We start from the raw sequence: 18,324 nt of genomic DNA on the forward strand, positions 1-18,324 counted from the left end.
CATTTTAATATTGAAGATGGAAGAAAATATGCAACATTTTGGCATATTATGCTTTATTATTTCAAGAAAGGTAAAACCTCAACTGAAATGCAAAAAAGAGCTGTGCAGTGTACGGAGAAGGTGCTGTGACTGATCAAACGTGTCAAAAGTGGTTTGTGAAGTTTCATGCTGGAGATTTGTTGCTGGATGATGCTCCACATTTGGGTAGACAAACTGAAGTTGACAGTGATCAATTCAAAACATTAATTGAGAACAATCAACATTATACCACATGGGAAATGTCAACATACTCAAAATGTCCAAATCTATAAAGTTGTTGGTGAAAAGGAAAAACATGTCTTTTATTTTACGGGAAAAACCATACAGACATTTTGGCCAACCCAATACATCTTTTAGGCTTGATGGGCCGTAAGTTTTTTGTTGAAGTGGCAAGTTGTAGGAGAGCAGTCATAGATAGCATGTAAATGAATGTGTGTGGCTGTGTTCCAATAAAACTTTATTTGCAAAAACAGGTGGTGAGCTGGATTTGGCCTGAGAGCCACAGTTTGTTTATCTCTTATCTAGCACAGTACCTAAGGACAAAATAGAACTTCAGTAAATGTCTGTTGAATTGTGGACAAAGACCTTGATCTCAGAAACCTGTTTTTTTGTTCTCCAGCAGTGGAGCAGCTTGTATCTCTCGAACAGGGCTATGCAACTTCCAGAAGCAGATAGTCTTTTCACAAGTTGTTTGTATTCATAAGGGAATAAAAATGTCATCCCTTCCAGCACAGTTTTGGTGGCCTGCTCTGTGAACCCTTAGGCATCCATATGAATTTCTTGAGGCTTTGGACTGTCATTCATTTTGCCCTTAGTGCTTAGCTAGCATAGGGTCTTGAACAGGAATACTTAGTAAATATTTGTTTTTGAATGAATAAATGAATTTACATTGATTTTAGTATTCCAACAAGCTTAATGGAAATTGTGCAATGAACACAACAAAAGTGTCTTTTTTTGTTTGTTTGTATCAATTATGCCAGTTCTGTGTGGTAACACGAATTTCCTCATGCTGATTGGTGCTTAGACTGGCAGTTGATGGAATCATAGGGTGTAAACCTATCCAGTAGTGAATGACCTTGGATACAAGTATAGAGCCAAAATAAGCAACTGGTAGCAGGGCCCTGTGCTTGAATGTCTACATGTTTACTTTCACTTTCTTGCTCCTTAGCATCAAATCCAGGATGGTAAAGTATGTAACTTCACAATATTATCACGAAACTTTGATTATAGTATATGATTGGTTAAAACCTGGGTCAGCATTTTGAAAAGAAAAAGTAGTGATAATAAACATAGCTGGAAATGATAAGTTATTTCTCAATAATTATACTTTTAAAAAAAGATTTTATTAATTTTTAGAGAGGGGAAGGGAGGGAGAAAGAGAGGGAGGGAAACATCAATATGTGGTTGCCTCTTACGCACCCCCTCGTGGGAAACTGGCCTGCAGCCCAGGCATGTGCCCTGACTGGGAATCGAACCAGAGAACCTTTGGTTCACAGGTCGGTGCTCAATCCACTGAGCCACACCAGCCAGGGCTATTTCTCAATAAGTACACTTTGTTTATAGACACAATCATTCAAAATATAAGGGACTGTGAGAAGAAAATAAAGTGTTGATAAAAAGTGTAAGTCCCACTGCTTCTGAGTCAGGAATAGGTAGTTAAATTCTGCCATTAACCCTAAACTGTTTTTTCCTAATGGTTGGTCCTGCTCACAAGGCCTTTCATTTATTTTATTTAATTTTGTTTTTGTAATCTGGGACTGGTAGCTTAGAGACCTAGATCGTAGGCTGCGGGTAAATTTTCAGTAATCTCTAGGGCACTTTCCCAATACCTACCCCTACTCCCACATACCTCTACATGCACGTGCGCACACACAAATGCACACACACTATAGCTGGCTAGGCACACAGGGGTTGCCCACAGAATGAATCTTAATTCCTGCTGTCTCTCTCATTTTCATGAATATTTATGTGTGTTTGCTGATACTTGGAAGTGATTGGCATGAAGTTTGGGGTGGAGTAGGAGTTGAGTAACTTTACTGTCAGAAATGAAAGACAAATTGTCTCCTCAGTGGTCTTAATAATGATTAGATATGAGGTCCGTCTGGAAAAAGTCATTATATTTTATTGTTAATATAATAAAAATGGTTTGTGCAACAACAATGAAACCTGGCAGCCAGGAAGAGTGGACAGGAATGAGCATATGTGAATAATGATGGCTTCAGTGTACTAGTGGGGCCGGGGGTGAGGCGGGCATAGGCGCCGTTTAGTGAGCATGTATATTGTGGGGACTTCACATTCAAAATGTCTGAGTGAGCAGAGCAACAAATCTGCATCAAATTTTGCGTTAAGCTTGAATATTTCTCTGTGGAAACTATTTGGATGATTCGGAAGCCTGCAGCTATGCGCAACTGGTGATTGGCATCTTCATCAAGACAATGTGCCCGTTCATGCATCATGTCTCATGCAGAGTTTTTTGTCAAAACATCAAATCACGCAGATGACTTGGCCCCACAACAGGCCAGATTTGGTGACATGCGACTTCTGGCTTTTCCCAAAACTAAAGTCACCTTTGAAAGGGAAGATTTCAGGTGGTTGGTGAGATTCAAGAAAATACAACAGGGCAGCTGATGGCGATTGGGAGAACTGTGTGAGGTCCCAAGGTGGCTACTTTGAAGGGGGCTGAGGCGTCATTGTCCTATGTACAACATTTCTTGTATTTTTATCTTCTTTAATAAATGTCTCTATTTTTCATATTACACTGCTGGATACTTTCTGGAAAGACCTCATATACTTTTACAATATAAAAGGTTTTAATCCCTTATTTCATTTGATCCTCATTGCTATCCTGAGTGGTGGCTCTATTTGCATAAGTGTAACCTCAGAGCTAAGATTTAAAGCCAGGTTCTTTTACTCAGGTTTCTGTATTCCTTCCAGTGCAGAAGGGGTTTTCAAACTGTTTCCAGTTGTCCTAGGGTTTCCTAGAGGTGCCTCAGTTGAGTCATTGGGAAAAGCTCTAGGCTTTTCTCGCATGTCTCAACCATAGCCCCTCCACACTTAAGCTAATTTTTTACTTAAAAAAAACCCCACTTTTTTATTATGGAAAATTTTAAACATACTTATAAATAGAGAGAAGGGCAATATAATGAATCCCCATGTTGATGTAAGAATGTCCAAATCTGTACAGAAATTTCGTAAGATTTTATTAGAGTTTATTTGAGCCAAATAGAGGACACTCCTGGAAGTGAGATCTTAGCAGACTGAGAAAATGCTCTGGAGAATGACAGTGTTGCAGTTTTTTAAAGCAAGGCTGGAATTAGATTACAGGATATTTAAGAATATGTGTTCTTTTGAGGGTGTGTGCCTTTGAGGGGTATTACTTCTGGTATTTCAAAAGATACACAAGAACAATGCACAAGGCTTGCTTACAAACTTTTCACTAAAGAAGTATAGGGCTGGGGCATAACGACCCACCATGACCTGCCCAGTTAGGAATTTGTGATCAGATCACCCTGTGAGGTTATTTTTGGTTAGATTTATTACAGAGCCTCTATTTCATCCACATACATGTGCCTATTACTCCCCATCTACAATTAGGCACTCATGGCCAATCTTATCAATATTGTTTCATTTTTACCCTCATACCTACTTGGATTATTTTGAAGCAAATTCTACGCATATTTCATTTACAAATATTATGGTATGTATTTCTAAAAGAACTGTATTTGAAAGCATAACCAAAATATTATCATGCCTAAAAATGAAATAACAATACCTTAATATCAACTAACCAGTGTTTTGATTTCATATAATGACTCAGAAAAAACTTTACTAAGTTGAGTTGCTTTGTTCATGTCAATTTCCAAAGAAAGTCTACGCATTGGTTGATCTAAATCTCAAGTCTCTTCTAAGTCATAGTTTATACCTCTTTTTTTCTTCTTTTCCTTGCAATTTTATGTTGAAGAAACTGAGCCAGTTGTCCTGAAGAGTTTCCTAGTTTCTGGGTATGGCTGAGTATCCCTATGGTGGCATTTAACATGTTCTTATATCATCTATATTTTTTGTAAATTAGATCTAGAAGATTGATCAGATTCAGGTTCAATTGTTTTTTTTTTTTTTTCTGTTTGAAAGGATATTTAACCATATCTGATTCTCTCTCTCTCTCTCTCTCTCTCTCTCTCTCTCTCTCTCCCCCCCTTTGACTGGGCCAAGTGGCTTTATTAGAGAAAACCAGATTACAAAGGATGTAAGAGTTGGCATTGGGGCCTCTCCTTGCCAAAGGTGGGTACAATATTGACAAAATGCCATGTACTGTTTCTGCTGCTTGGCCCAGCAGGTCATTATCTTTTTCTCCTGTTTGGCCACCTTGGGGGTCTGACCTCTTACTTTACCAGTGTGGCCAGGGAACCATGTACTTTACATCCAAGCATGTGGCTGGCTACTTCCAGAGTGGTCAGAGTCTCCATTCCACACCCTCCCAGGGTAGCCTCATCTTCTAGGGGTGTGCCTGCCAGGAGCACAATTCAATCTTCTGAAGCGATGCCCTCTACTGAGGCTACATGAATCTTGGTCTGGGCTACCGTCTCCTGGCTGGTTACGTCATGGCTGTGTAGCTCCTGGACACAGACAAAAAGCTGTATGTCGGTGACTGAACTTCGGCCTCTGCCATGATTTTCTCTCTTTTTGTATTAAATTTCTTTTTTCTTTTATTGATTCTAGAGAGAAGGGAAGGCAGGGAGAAAGAGGGGGAGAGAAACAATGATATGACAGAGAAACATTTTTCAGTTGCCTCCTGCATGCCACTGGACGGGGCCTGAACCCACAACCCAGGCAAGTGCCCTGACTGGGAATCGAACCCATGACCTCTCGGTTTGTGAGATGATGCCCAATCAACTGAGCCAAATGGCCAGCAATCTTTTTGTATTTTAAAGGCTGATGAGTGAGTTCAGATGTCAATCTGATCTACTCATTAAAATATTTCCCATCAGCTTTTTGCTTAATGATTTTAGAAGCCTAATGATTTTGCCTAATGATTTTAAATTTTTATTTTTAATTTTTATTATTTCATTGGAGACCTAATTAGATATTTAGAATACTAATTAGATTTGATTTGAACTGCATTAGAAAAAGAGATTACACTGTTTAAAAATAAAGTTTGAAAACTATTGAATTGTAGCTCTTCTCTAAGAGCACCAATTAGGATAGGAACCAGGAACTGTTAAGTGGGGACAGTGACTACAGTGAGCATATAAGACTTTTTAAGCCTTTACTTCCTCATGTGTGTTGCTTTTGGCCTACATTCTTTCCCAACTCAGCAGTTGAGCCCTTACAACACAAAGGGTCTGTATTTTTTAATTTTTGAGGGCCAGAGATGGATAGACTTTCTGACCCTAGAACCAAGCCAGGCTTAGGGGAGGGCACCCTAAAGGGTGCTGCGAGAGTTCTGCTTTAATGAACAGAGGAAGTGGTTAAGTTCCCTGGGGCCAATGCAGCTTGAAGAAGATTCTGCAACGTGACCTTGGGAACATCTAAGACTAGATACTCCCAGCTGAGAGTGAGAGGACCAGTCCCTTATCCTCACCCCTAGTCTGTCAGAAGGATCTGACTGGTTGGGCTTTAGTTGTGTCACATCTGACATTTCCAGGCCAAGTCCTGGTAGCTGTGTTTAGGCCTCACTCTTAGGAGCCCTAAGGTGATAACCTCAGGGCAGTTTGAAGGCTCCTTGTTTTGGCTCTGTTCTAAGGAAGGCCAAGGGTGGTAGGAACCTCTTAGCAATAGTTTTGGCTGATCTATGGATAGTAATATCTTATGTTATTCACTCTGGCCAAGAAAAGAGTTGCTGTGGAGCACTTGGTGTTCTCTAGCTTTGGTGGAGGTCATAGGCAGACAGGGCAGGGGAGCAAGGCCTTAATTAGCTAGGGACTGCTGGAGCGAAGCCACTTGTCAGTGTCTTACCTCAGCTCCTCAGTTGTACTGGCTCCTTCTAGTGACAGTGCAAATACTCCCTCCTTTTATAGCTTTTAGGTCTCTGAGAGATCACTCTTTCATGAGTTTAAAAACATTAATATGCAATGTGGTTGAAGTCCTGATTTTAAAAGCCAGATAGGGGAATGATGAAAATTCTTTCCATCTGAGTAGTGCTTTTTAACCACTCAAGCACATTTTATTTCATTTGTTCTGAACCAATGGTTCTGTGAGTTGCATATGAAATTGAAACCCAGAAAGGAGAAGTATTTAACTAAGTATTTAACTAGTCTGAATTCCCAGACTAGTGCTCCCATATCTACCAATATATGTAGCACAGGGGGAAAAGGAGGAGGATGGTGAATAAAATTGAATAACTTTTATGTGCCAGGCAATGCTAGGTACAAGGGTTATAAGAAAGTGTAAGATTTAGTCATTTCTGCCCTCATGGCACTCATAATTCGGGGATGCTCACTGCTATGATAGAGAGCATGAGGACAGAAAATAGAGAGAGAGATAGGGGGCAATTAAAGCTCAGAGGGGTCTCCTAATCACTGGAAGTAGGGGACGTTGTCAGGGAAGGCTTCCCAGAAAAATCTGTACCTTGGCTAGTCTAATGATGAAGAACACAGGCTCTGGTGTCAGTCGCCCTGGGTCCCATCAGTAGCTAATAATACTTTGAGTAACTTACTTAACCTCTCTGAGCCTACTTCCTCATCTATAACATGTAGATAATCATATAATCTACCTCATTCAGGCTGTTGTGAAGACAGGTGAAATAATCCATGTTGAACATTTAGCAGATTGTCTGACACATAATAAGCTCTCATTAATTATTAACCATCATTATTATGGTCTAACCTGTGTTTCTCCCATATTCAGCTCAAGTGGGGACAAATGAAGCCACGCTTTCTTAGGACCTCTTATCAATAAAGTTGGAGTTTAAGTGATTTCAAAAATATTCCTTTCAGGCCTATGATTCTGTCAAAGTCAAAACTGCCAATTTAATTGTTTCCAGGAGAGCACCTGTCAGGTAACTTTGTCTTTGGTGGCAACCCAGCCTGGCCTGTGCTCCCTTGAGCCATCTGGAAATGCTACATCTGACAAAGACCTCTCTTTCCTCTATTTCATTGGAGAGGCTGGAAGCTGGCCCCCTGTAGAAATTGGTCTGTTCGCCCAGAGCCCATGTTCTTCATCATTAGAAAGCTGAGGTACCAGCTTCTCTGGGAAGCCTTCTGACGACTTCTCCTACCGTCAAAGATTGGGGACCCTGTGAGCTTCCATTGGCCCTTATCTTTCTCTCTATCCCAAGTCCCCATCCCCTATATCATAGAAGTGAGTGTCACCAAATTATAAGTGCCATTAGGGCAGAGATTACTAAATCTTTCACTTTCCTTGTATCCTTTGTACCTAGCATTGCATCTGCAGCACTGTAAACATGTTTTAGAGTAACGACTGTCAAGGAATATAGTATGATGGTAGACACAGGCTTTTATTATTTATTTATTTTTAATTTTTTAAAAACTTATTTATTTTTAGACAGAAGGGAAGGGGGAGAGAAAGCGAGAGTGTGCCTCTTGCACACTCCTTCTGGGGACCTGGTCCACAATCCAGGCATGTACCCTGACTGGGAATCAAACTGACAACCCTTTAGTTTGCAGGCCGGTGCTCAATCCACTGAGCTACATCAGCAAGGGCAAAAGACACAGGCTTTTAAGTCAAAGAGGTTTAGATCTGAATTTAGGCTAGCTTTCCCCCAAACTTATTGTGATGGAGAAAGAAATGTAGGTTTTAGTGGTCCAAGTAGTTTAGGTATTCTCTCCTACTTTAGGGTTTTGTCGGTTGTGGGGTTAACTGTGGAATAACAGTACCTTTATACATTTGTACAGTGCACACTTTTAAAATAAGTGTTCATCAGAATACCACTATCATATGAAAAGACAATAGCCATTATTCTATGAAAGACTGTTGAGATCAACTTTGGAAAAGCTGGGAACCTTTGGTATGGTAAGGAAATATAAGCAGGACTTCTTACATTTTTTTGATCATGCATCTCCCCCGCCGCCAAGAGACCACCTATTGACTTTTTTAAGACATCAGTGTTCCATGGAACACAATTAGGTAAATGAGCACAAAGTGGCTCCCTACTTTTCTGTTTGTAGGGCTTGGAGAAGTAATATGGCAACTTGTCCTTTGGCTGGAAGGTATCTCCAGACTCCCCTTTTCACATACTGGGTTGTTGCTGCAGAAATTTGTTAATCTTAATCAATCCACCAGTCCTCGGTTATGTCCCAGACTCAACGGTAGGAGATTTAGCTAGTTGTGCCTCTACAATTGGCCTAGTCTCCTCCTTCTGGAGAGGAAGGTAAATGCCCTGCTTTGAGTGGATAACACTCGGTTCAATCATAGAATTCTCTATCTATACTCTTGTTAGTTGCGGCTGGTCCAGAAATGGGTGGGGGTTTGGGGGTGATTGCATTCAATATTTTAGTTTTATGGAGTTTTGATTTCTAGTCCTCATTCTGCTTTGAGTGAAGTACTTTTATTTTCTCAACTGTGGTTTTCTAATTTAAAAAGGAAGTTGGGTTAGATTGATTGCATTCAATAAATATTTATTAAACATTTACTGTAATCCAGTCACTGTTCTATGGTAATGGGGATGTAGTGATGGAAAACAAGACATTGCTTCATGGAACTTAATCTAGAAGAGATGATGAGATGATATGAGTGTGGAAGTGTATATTACAGATTTAGACTTTAGTAATTAAGGAAAGGCAGATATTTGTATGAGTCACTGTAGTTTGGCAGGCTTCCTGGAGATGTTGTGACTTAATTAGTCTCTAAAACTCTTTTTAAGGTTTCTATAGTGCAAAATCTCAGGGGTGCATTTGGATTGTGAAAATGACCTGAGTGCAGGTAGGAGTGAGCATAGAGAATAGAATGCTCAAGATAAGCACCTATGGGCACTCTGCAGAGGGCGCTGTTTCTGGGGCAGCTGAATGTAGCATTGCCAGGGAGAATTTGCAACTAAGGACAGAGGGAGGCACTGGGCAGAAAGGGATTTGTATTGTCAGTAGCATGAGAGAGTCATAAGTGATAAAGTCAGAAGTGAAAGGACTGAGCTGGTGAACTGTATAATGTGAAATGAGTCAGAACAACAGTTCATATCTCAGGCTATGAATGACAGAGGGACTTGAAACCTTAATATGTTTATATATAATTTACTAAGTTCTTACATGTGCCAGGCACTGTTCTTAGCATCTTTAATGATAAAGTTACTTAATTATTTTAAAAATTATTTAATTCTTAATATTGGCATATTTAATCTTTATACCAATCCTAAGAGAGTAGGGACTATTATTTTCCTGTTTTACCAGTGAGAAAACTGAGGCCCAGAGAACTTGACTTGCTCAGACTCACATGGTTAATAAATTGTGGGATTCAGGCCTGGCTGATATGTTTCCAGAGTTATTGTTCTTAATTACCATGTTACACAGTTTTAGTCAGTGAGAAGCCATCATAGATTTCTGGCTAGCAAAGCAACTTACTGCAAGTAGTGCAGTACAGGGCAATTTCCGGAGGTAGGGAATTGAAGACAAGGAAACTAGCCACAGGTTGTTGTAGTAATATCATCAGTTACTTTTGAAAGTGTAAAAAGGTCTTGAAGTTATTTCACAAATTACTTCCTGAGATGGACCTAGCAGTTCCCAGTCCTACCTATAATCACAGCCGACTTTAGAAATTATTTTCCAAAGAATTTTAACCTACAGGGTGCTTTCCTATCCCTATTGAACAAGATGTTCCAGGCAGAGGAGCCTCAGGAATCAGGTCAGGAACGCCTCTTCAGAGGTCAGAGTCCAAGAAGCATCTGGAAGTATTTATAAAAGGGGAAGTTGAATCTATTAAGACTTCCTGTTGCCATTAAAGTTTGTGCTTTTGATTTGGGGGGCGGAGGTGGGGAGGTGTATCCCCTTTCACAGTTGATAGTCTGGTTGTTCACCTTGAGAGGCTGGGCAAGTGGGCAGGGGTACAGAGATATGACAGACATAGTCCCTGACGTTACCGTGAACAAGCTACAGATTACTGAGCAAATAAGCCCACACACAGGCACTACAATAGAGGGACATAGAAAATATTCTGGGAGAAAAAGGAAGGAGCGTCTAAATGCTTACCAAGGGGGAGTCAAGGAAGGCTTCAGAGATGTTTAAGCTGGACCTTTAACAATGACCAGAAGTGTGCTAGGCAGAGGGGGCCCTGGAATACATTCTAGGTAGTGTGAGTGTGGAAGTGCATGGCATATTCAGGGAATGGTGAATTGTTCCTTGTGCTGGACTGTTTGGCTGCTTGGGAGGGATCCTGAGTGGTAAAGAGCTTAAATCCTATTGGAGTAGAGCTTTAGTAGATCTGTGTTTAGGAGCCTTAGGATGGATAGATTAAAACTAGAGGCAGGGAAGCCAGCTAAAAAAAATTGCACTAGCAAATGATTAAGCTGGAACAAGGGCAGTGGTCACGTGAGTTGATTTAAATTGTGTGACTGAAGGGTGAGTGAGGAAGTGTTAGGTGACTGGGTATTACTGTGACCATTAACACATGGAATACAGGCTGGAGAGCTGATTTGGGGAGGTTAATGTTGGTTTTGAGATGCCTATAGATGACATAATGGAAAATATTTGGTATTTGTGAGAGAGGATATAAGTTTTGGAGTTCCTGAAAGAGGTAGGAACATGGATGTGGGAATGATGACTTCTAAGTGAGAGTGGAAACCATAGAAATAGATGGAGTCCCTTGAGTAAAATCCATAAAATGGGGAAAGAAAGACGACGGAGAATACGGAGAATAGAGCCCAGAGGAACTCTGGTATGTGCAGACAGTAAAGTTAGGGAAAGAATCTGAGAAGGAGAAATCAGAGAGGTAGGAGAAACTACTGTCTGGGTTGCCAGGAATGAGAATGTAAGTGTCTACTGCCTCAGAGAACAATCAGGGTAAGTGCTGAAATGAGACTACTGAGTCATTGGTGACCTGGTGATGTCAGTTCAGCGGAGGAGTCTGGATGGAAGCTAGTCTGCTGTGGCTTAGGGAGTGAATATGAGGTAAGGACGAAGATTAGTAAATATAGACTTCTCTTCTGAGAGATGTAATGGTAAGAAAGGAAAGAGGGTAATATTTTGAAGAGAAACCAGGGGAGGCAGGTCCAAAAATTTTGTTTTTTTAAAAGTTGGGAGGCAGGAGCAATATAAGTTAAGGAAGGAGAGAGAGAGAAATGTAGTCAGTTAAGGTGCTGTGCCTTTCTGAATATTCCTTATAATTGTGAAAGCCCTAAACTGTGGTGCTGCACTCAAGCCTGCAGTCACTAGAAAGAGTGTGGGGTAGACAGGAGAGACTGACATTAATAATAATTAGTGACAGTACCATAAACTGAGTAACCTGTGTATGCAAGGAGTTTTTCTAGGTACATCTAAACACATGAGATAGAATTCCAATGCTCATCACAACTCCTTGAAGTAAGTATTATCACCATTTTCCAGATGCAGAAATAGACAAGTTAATAAATGTACAGCTAGTAAGAGGTGCAGCCTGAGTTTCAGCTCAGGTCTGTGAAACTGTAAGGTGTTCCCTTTCTACTCTACAGTGTTGTCTTTTCCGTTAGGAGCTCAATGTTGAGACTCTAAAAAGGGCTGTGGAAGTGGGTAGGAATGGATGGCCCAGAGGGACAAAAGCAGAATTCTGGTACTGGTCCTGCAGAAAGCAGGACAGTCTCTGGGAGGAAAGAGAACTGCCTTGGTCTGGCTTTGCTCTTCCTTCTCTCTGCTTAGCCAGTAGCTTTGGTGACAGAAGGCTTTCACTTTGCTTTTCTCTATCTTTCTGTGGCTTCCTACCAGGCCTCAGAGGTCCCAGGACCTGCCTATTATTGACTGTTTACCGAGAAAAAAAAGAAACAATCTAACCCTAAAGGGACTTACCCTTTTTGACAAGCTACCTGTGAGGAATTGCTGAGCTGTGAGCTGGCACTCACTTTGGCACAGGGCACATGGTAGGCTTCTCCCTGAGAAATATTTTTATTTGAATTGAATAATTTTGGATCAGTGGCAAGAGCAAGACACTAAAAATTAGGAGACATGATTTCCAGTCTGAGTGATTGACTAGGTTATCTCAGGCAAGTCACTTCCCTCTTGTATATTTCCTTGGCATAAAGTAGGGACTGTGTTTTACTCATCCCTGTATCTCATACCTGGCATGCACATGGCTTGACTGAATAGGTGTCCTGAGCAAATTTATTACGGAGTAAGTTAACCTACTCATGTATTAAATGAGGGGATAGGATCTTTTGATTTCTAAAAGTCACTCCAATTCTGAAAGTGTATTGTTCTATGGGGATTTATATGCTTTAATTATGTCATACTAAGTACTGTCATTTAGTACTTATTGTTTGCCAGGCACTGTGTAAGGCTCTTTACCTATTTACTTAGATGATTCTTTTTTACATAAATTAACCCATTTATTATAGGTTAGCAATGTTTCGAATTGTGGAGCTTCTACTAGTCTTTTAATTCCTTGTCTTCTGATGGCAGACTTTACTGAGAGGGCAAATGTGTGTTGTAGGCCCGGGCACCACCAGCTACCGTTTACATGCAGTAAACCACAGTGCCAGATCCCCATAGCTCGTCTCTTCATGTTGGTTTTGCCACAGAATAAGCAAGTGTACTGCTGGTGTGCTGGCTGATCTCAATTTTCCTCATTATTTTCTGAGGGAGGTACCATATGGCTCCTGTGTTTATGATGATTCTGACCTTCTTGGTGCATTTAGTCATGTTGCTACAAACTAGATTGGAACCTAGAGAGGTGATTTTTTTTTTTTTAATTTTAAAATTTTATCTTGGTCCTTTCAAAATATTAGGGTCCCTTGGGCAATAGAGGACAGTACCTATGCCTGTTTACTGTTGTGGCACTAGTGCTAAACACAGCCCTGGGTGTGTAATGGATGCTCAGTAACTATTTATTGAACAAATAAATGTATGGGTATCTTATCATTACAACTATCCTAACATAGGTAATGTTAGCCTCATCTTACAGATAAGAAAGCTGAGGTTCAAAGGTCATAGAACTAATAAGTGGCAAAGATGGAGGATTCAAACCTTGTCTAACTCTAAAATTGGTGTCTTAACTGCTTTAATGCCACAGTGCCTTCACTTATGTGATATTTGAATTAAAAATTTGGATGGAAGGAAGATAGTTGAGGGATTGGGGATGGGGTTTGAGGTTGGGCACTGAAATGTAAGTATACATTGTAAGTATACACAGTTGGCAAATATCTCTGCCACTTTAACAAAGGGGTTATAACAGCAATTACTATTTATTGGGTACTTCATTTATTGAGTAAAAAATAAATTACATTTATAAGCCATTTTTATAGTTTTACTTATCATCTGTTCATTGACAACTCTCAAATTTGTGTTTCTAGCTCAAACTTCTCTGAACTTCAGAGTTGTATATCCAACCTCTTAATTTACATTTTGGATGTCTAATTGGCATTTGAAATTTAACAAGTTCGCACTTAACATTCAATCTGTCAGCAAACCCTATTGGTTCTACCTTTGAAACATATCCAAAACTCAGACACTTTTCATAGCCTTGCTCATACCCACCTTGATATGAGCTATCGTTTGCTCATTTTCTTAATCAATTTCCCTGCTTTTGCCCTTGCCTACTTACAGTTTGTTCTGAACAGAGCAGCCAGACTGATACTTTCAAAACATAAATCAGTCATATAGCTCTTCTTTCAAAATTGTTTAGTGGCGTCTCATATCTCTCAGAGAAAAAGTCAAAGTCCTTGGAGTGTCTTGGCTCCCAGTTACCTGGCTTATCCTCATCTCCCCTCCATCTGCTCACCCTGCCCCATTGCTTCTTCACTGTTCTTTGAATAAGATATGCTCTTGCCTCAAGGACCTTGTATTTGTTTTTCCCTCTTTCTCCTAACTTTCAATATGGCTCAATAGCTTACTTCAGATCTTTGGGTCAAATATCATCTTTTCAGTGGCCTCCTTGAATCATTCTATTTAAAAATCATAACCTCTTCCCCTTAGCGCACCTCAAGCTATATTTTCTACTTTATTTTTCTTCATAGCATTTGTCACCCTCTGACATATTTACTTGTCAGGCCATCTATCTTGCCTCCACTCCCTGTTAGTTCCATAAGAGCAGTGATTTTACTTCATTGTTGAATCCTCATTGCCAAAAATACTGACTGACACATAGCATGTGCTTAGTAAATATTTGTTGAATTAAATATTTTGGGCCAGGTCTCTTCTGGATTGTATATATATTTGTTTACTTTTCTTTACAACCCTGTAAGATATCCATTATTTTATTTTACCAGTGAGGAAAGTGGTTTGTTCAAGATTGAATGGCTGGAAAATAATAAAGCCTAGATCTATTCCACTTATACTTTGCCAAGCAAGCCCAAATAAAATATTATAGACCAGCAATCCATTATTGCTTTGCTGCACAATGGAATGTGTAAAACACAGGCCTAGAAACCAGAAGAAAGGCAAAATCTACTTATCCTGAACTGGGGATCGTTCATTCACTCACATAGGAACACACTGATGTTTGTGATGCTGCTGCAGTTGGAAACTGGAAACACCTGGGAAAAGGCCTTCTTTGTGTGCGGTCTTCCTACATACTACTTGACACATCTCTGGCTTGTATACATAGAAAGTCATAGGAGTTTTGTGATGATTTGTCTCTTTTTTCTCTTTTACTCTCCAGGGAAATCATTTTTCTCTTTTACTCTCCAGGGAAGACCTTCTTTCCCTAGTATGGAATAACATTAGGGTTACTTTGGGCCAATTGTTTCACATCACTTTTCTTTCCTGAGGTTTAATGTCAGCCAAGATCAGTGTACAAGTCATCTCCAGGTTACACTTAGTGTTACTTTCTCTATGGTATGGTGATTGGGAAGGCTGAGGTCAGAGTTGTTCCCAAAGTAAGATGACGTTGGTGTCAGAGATATCATCAGGGTAAAGTGAAGCTGGGTTCAAATGCCATCCTAACAGGCATCCCATGCTGTCAGATGAGAAGATAAGGAAGAAGAAGATCGGGATCCGATCCCTCAGCTTGCTGGGATGTAGTCTATCTCTCTCCTAAGTCCAAGGTACCAGTGATTTTTTTTCCATTTTTTTTTATTGTGGTAAAATACATATAACATAAAATTTACCAATCATAACCATTTTTTAAGTGTACAATTCAGTAATATTAAATACATTTATAATGTTGTGCAACCATTCCACCACCATCCATCTTCATAATTCTTTTTGTCTTGTAACACTAAAATTCTATACCCATTTAAAAAATAACTCCCATTTCCCTTGGCCCCCCCAGCCTTGGCAGCCACCATACTACTTCTGTCTCTATGATTTTGGCTACTCTAAAACCAGGTACAGGCACTTTGGATTGAGAGGCTTGGTGAAGCCCTGGGCTCATGAGACCCAGAAAGAGGCAGAAGAAGCAGATGTGTCCATGGTAAGTAATATGACAGGCGTAGAAGAGGGGAGGTGGGAAAGGTCATCCTGTGGTGTGATATGGTCAATGATGTATCTGGGAGATAGTGAGTAGTGAACCATGGATCAGTGTAGTGTCTGGTCCCCAGGGTACAATGAAAAGGGGATGAGAGTTTTTCCCAGGGAATAATGAAAATAGGACAAGAACTTTCCCAAGGGTAAGATAAGCCCGAGGGAAGAATATATGGGGGTGACAACACCATTCCCAGGGTGAGAGAAAGAAAATAGCATGTTTGAGCAGTCACATGTAGCAAGGGAAACATAATGAGAGGAAAGAATTTCAGGGCAACATATTTAGGAGGTGAGGCTAGGGAAACAAGTAAATACCTGATTTTAGAGAGCCTCCTATGCCACATTAAGGATTTGAGACTCTATCCTTTGGGCAATGCAGAGCCACTGAAAAGTTTTAAATAAATGATAGACATAGTAAAATTTGCTTCTGGTTAGTATGCCCTGTGTTCCCAGGGGAGCTGAGGTCAGGAAAGGCTAGAAAAGAGTATGGCAGTCTTGGGACTCAAGGCAGATATGTGCCAAAGCCGCAAGTAGCTGGCATATCAGTCTGAGCAGATGCCTGAGGAGTGGGTGGAGCCTGACCTCAGTGCAATCACAGAGGTTTTCCTGGACCTAGTCAGAAACCAAGAACCTTGGTGGTTGCCCAGCATTGTGAATGTAATAAATGTCACTGAATTGTGTTTGCTTTAAAATGGTTCATTTTTTTGTTGTGTGACTTTTACCTCAATAAAACAAGCTTAAAACCAAACAAAACTTAGAACCTCGTCCTGCCTTAGTCTTTGTAGGAGTTGGCCTGGGGTCCTGTTATTGCCTTTCTTCTGCAAGAGCTTGGCTTATGGGTGGTGGCATTGGGGAGCCAAGGATCGGACTAGGCATAGCAGCAGGGATGTAAGCCCAAAGTTCTCTCCTTCTTCTGTCTATCCTTTCTGTTGGCCACCAGAGTCATCTTCCCAACAGGAAGGTCACTCTAACCATGGCCCTTACCTGCTCAGAAGTCTCTTTTGCTTTTCAAGTCCTTACAGATTATAAAATCGAGGCTTTTGCTTGAATCTGGTGTTCATGGCATTCCATGATCTGGTTCTTGTACATTGTCTTTTCAGCAAACCTTATTCTATTTTTTTTTGTTTTTATTTTATTTTATTTTAATTTAATTTTATTTTTTGTTGAATTTATTGGGATGACATTGGTTAATAAAATTATATAGGTTTCAGGTGTACACTCTATAATATATCATCTGTATGTTGTATTGTGTGTTCACCACTCCAAGTCAATTCTCCTTCTATCACCATTTATCCCTCATATCCTCTTGTTTTTCTCCCATCCCAACTCTCTCTCTGTTTTTATTCATGTTTTCCATTTTACCTGGAATGTCTTCCTACCTTTTCTATCTGGTAAACTCCTCATTTCTCAATACTGAGTTCCAGTATCATCACTGTTATTCTTCTATTATATATTATATATCTCTCTGCTCATTATCTCATTTATTGTGATGGTTTTGGGTATGATTGCCACACAGATTGAAAGTGTTTTTAAAAAAATGGACCTACTTTTGTTTTTTTCTATACCCTTGACCCAGTATTGCACAAAAAACAAATTTTTCTTAAGAAACTCTTATTTCTGCTGTATAAATACCCAGTCACAAAAGGTAAATAATAGGCTGTGTTGGTTGGTATTGGTTAATGTAGTGAGGTTAACAGGGGAATCAAGTCATAACAGTCTTGTTCTTCTTTTCTTTTCACCCTAGCCAGAAGTTCCACTGAACAACAACTGAAAACCTCAGGGTGAAAGCTGGGCTTGGGAATAGGTTTTTTGGGTCAAATAAGACAAATTAAAAAAAAAGAATATCTGAAGTGCGTATAGCACAGACTATTAGTTGTCTTTGCCAATACTGACTCGCTCATTCTTTCTGTAATGATAGAACACTTAAGTTTTTGTGGGGCACATGGCTGCCTTATCTCCTTTGCAACCAACTGTGGCCACAAATCTAAGTTCTAAACAGTGGCATCTAAATGAAAATGGTGCATCTACCACTTCTGGGTCATGGCTTAAAAAGAGCAGATCAGTGCTTCTCTTGCCCTTTTCTCCTTCCTGCTGTCTGGGAGATGATGTGAGCTATAGTTCTCTTTTTGGTCTCAGAGATGGCAGCATCCTGTTGAGTGAGGGTGGCAAAGTTCCACTCTCAGTCCCTGACTGCTAACTGCTCAATTGTTATATGAGAGAGAAACACACTCTCTTTGGTTTAATTTTTTCTGTGTGGGGTTCTCAAAGTTATAGCAGCTTGACCTGTACCCTCAGCAATGCAGGGAGGTATTGGGTTGCTGCAGCATCAGATTGCTTTTTGCTGCTGTTCCTGGAGGTCTCTCTTAGACTGCTCACTGAGTTTCTGACCATTTCTTGCCTTGCCTTGCTTCCTGTCTTAGCCCTACTTTTAGCTACTCAGATGATACCCTGAATTCTCTCATGTACTTTAAAAATTTTTATTGAGGTGAAAATCATATAACATAAAATTAACCATTTTAAATCAAACAATTCAGTGACATTTAGTACATTCACCAATGTTGTGCAACCATCACCTCTGTTTTGATCCAAAACATTTCCATCACTCCGAAGTAAAACACCTTACCTATTAAGCACTTTTTTCCCCATTCCCCTATTCCCTGGCAGACACAAGCCTGCATTCTGTCTCTGTGGATTTATGTGTTCTCAATATTTCATATTAATGGATTCATATAATATGTGACCTTTTGGATAGGGC

The 18,324-nt window shown here is 40.1% G+C and overlaps 1 protein-coding gene and 1 pseudogene across 6 annotated transcripts in view; one reads left to right on the forward strand and one right to left on the reverse strand.

Moving 5' to 3' along the window:
* The window catches only part of STIM1 (stromal interaction molecule 1), a 178,963-nt gene that overhangs the window by 43,865 nt on the left and 116,774 nt on the right, over positions 1-18,324 (forward strand). The window lies entirely within an intron of this gene.
* The window catches only part of LOC129076344 (FAU ubiquitin-like and ribosomal protein S30), a 95,776-nt pseudogene that overhangs the window by 42,097 nt on the left and 35,355 nt on the right, over positions 1-18,324 (reverse strand).

The sequence above is a fragment of the Pteronotus mesoamericanus genome, unplaced genomic scaffold (assembly GCF_021234165.1).
Source record: "Pteronotus mesoamericanus isolate MK-2021 breed Mesoamerican mustached bat unplaced genomic scaffold, CSHL_Meso_final contig_590, whole genome shotgun sequence".
Taxonomy (NCBI): Eukaryota; Metazoa; Chordata; class Mammalia; order Chiroptera; family Mormoopidae; genus Pteronotus; species Pteronotus mesoamericanus.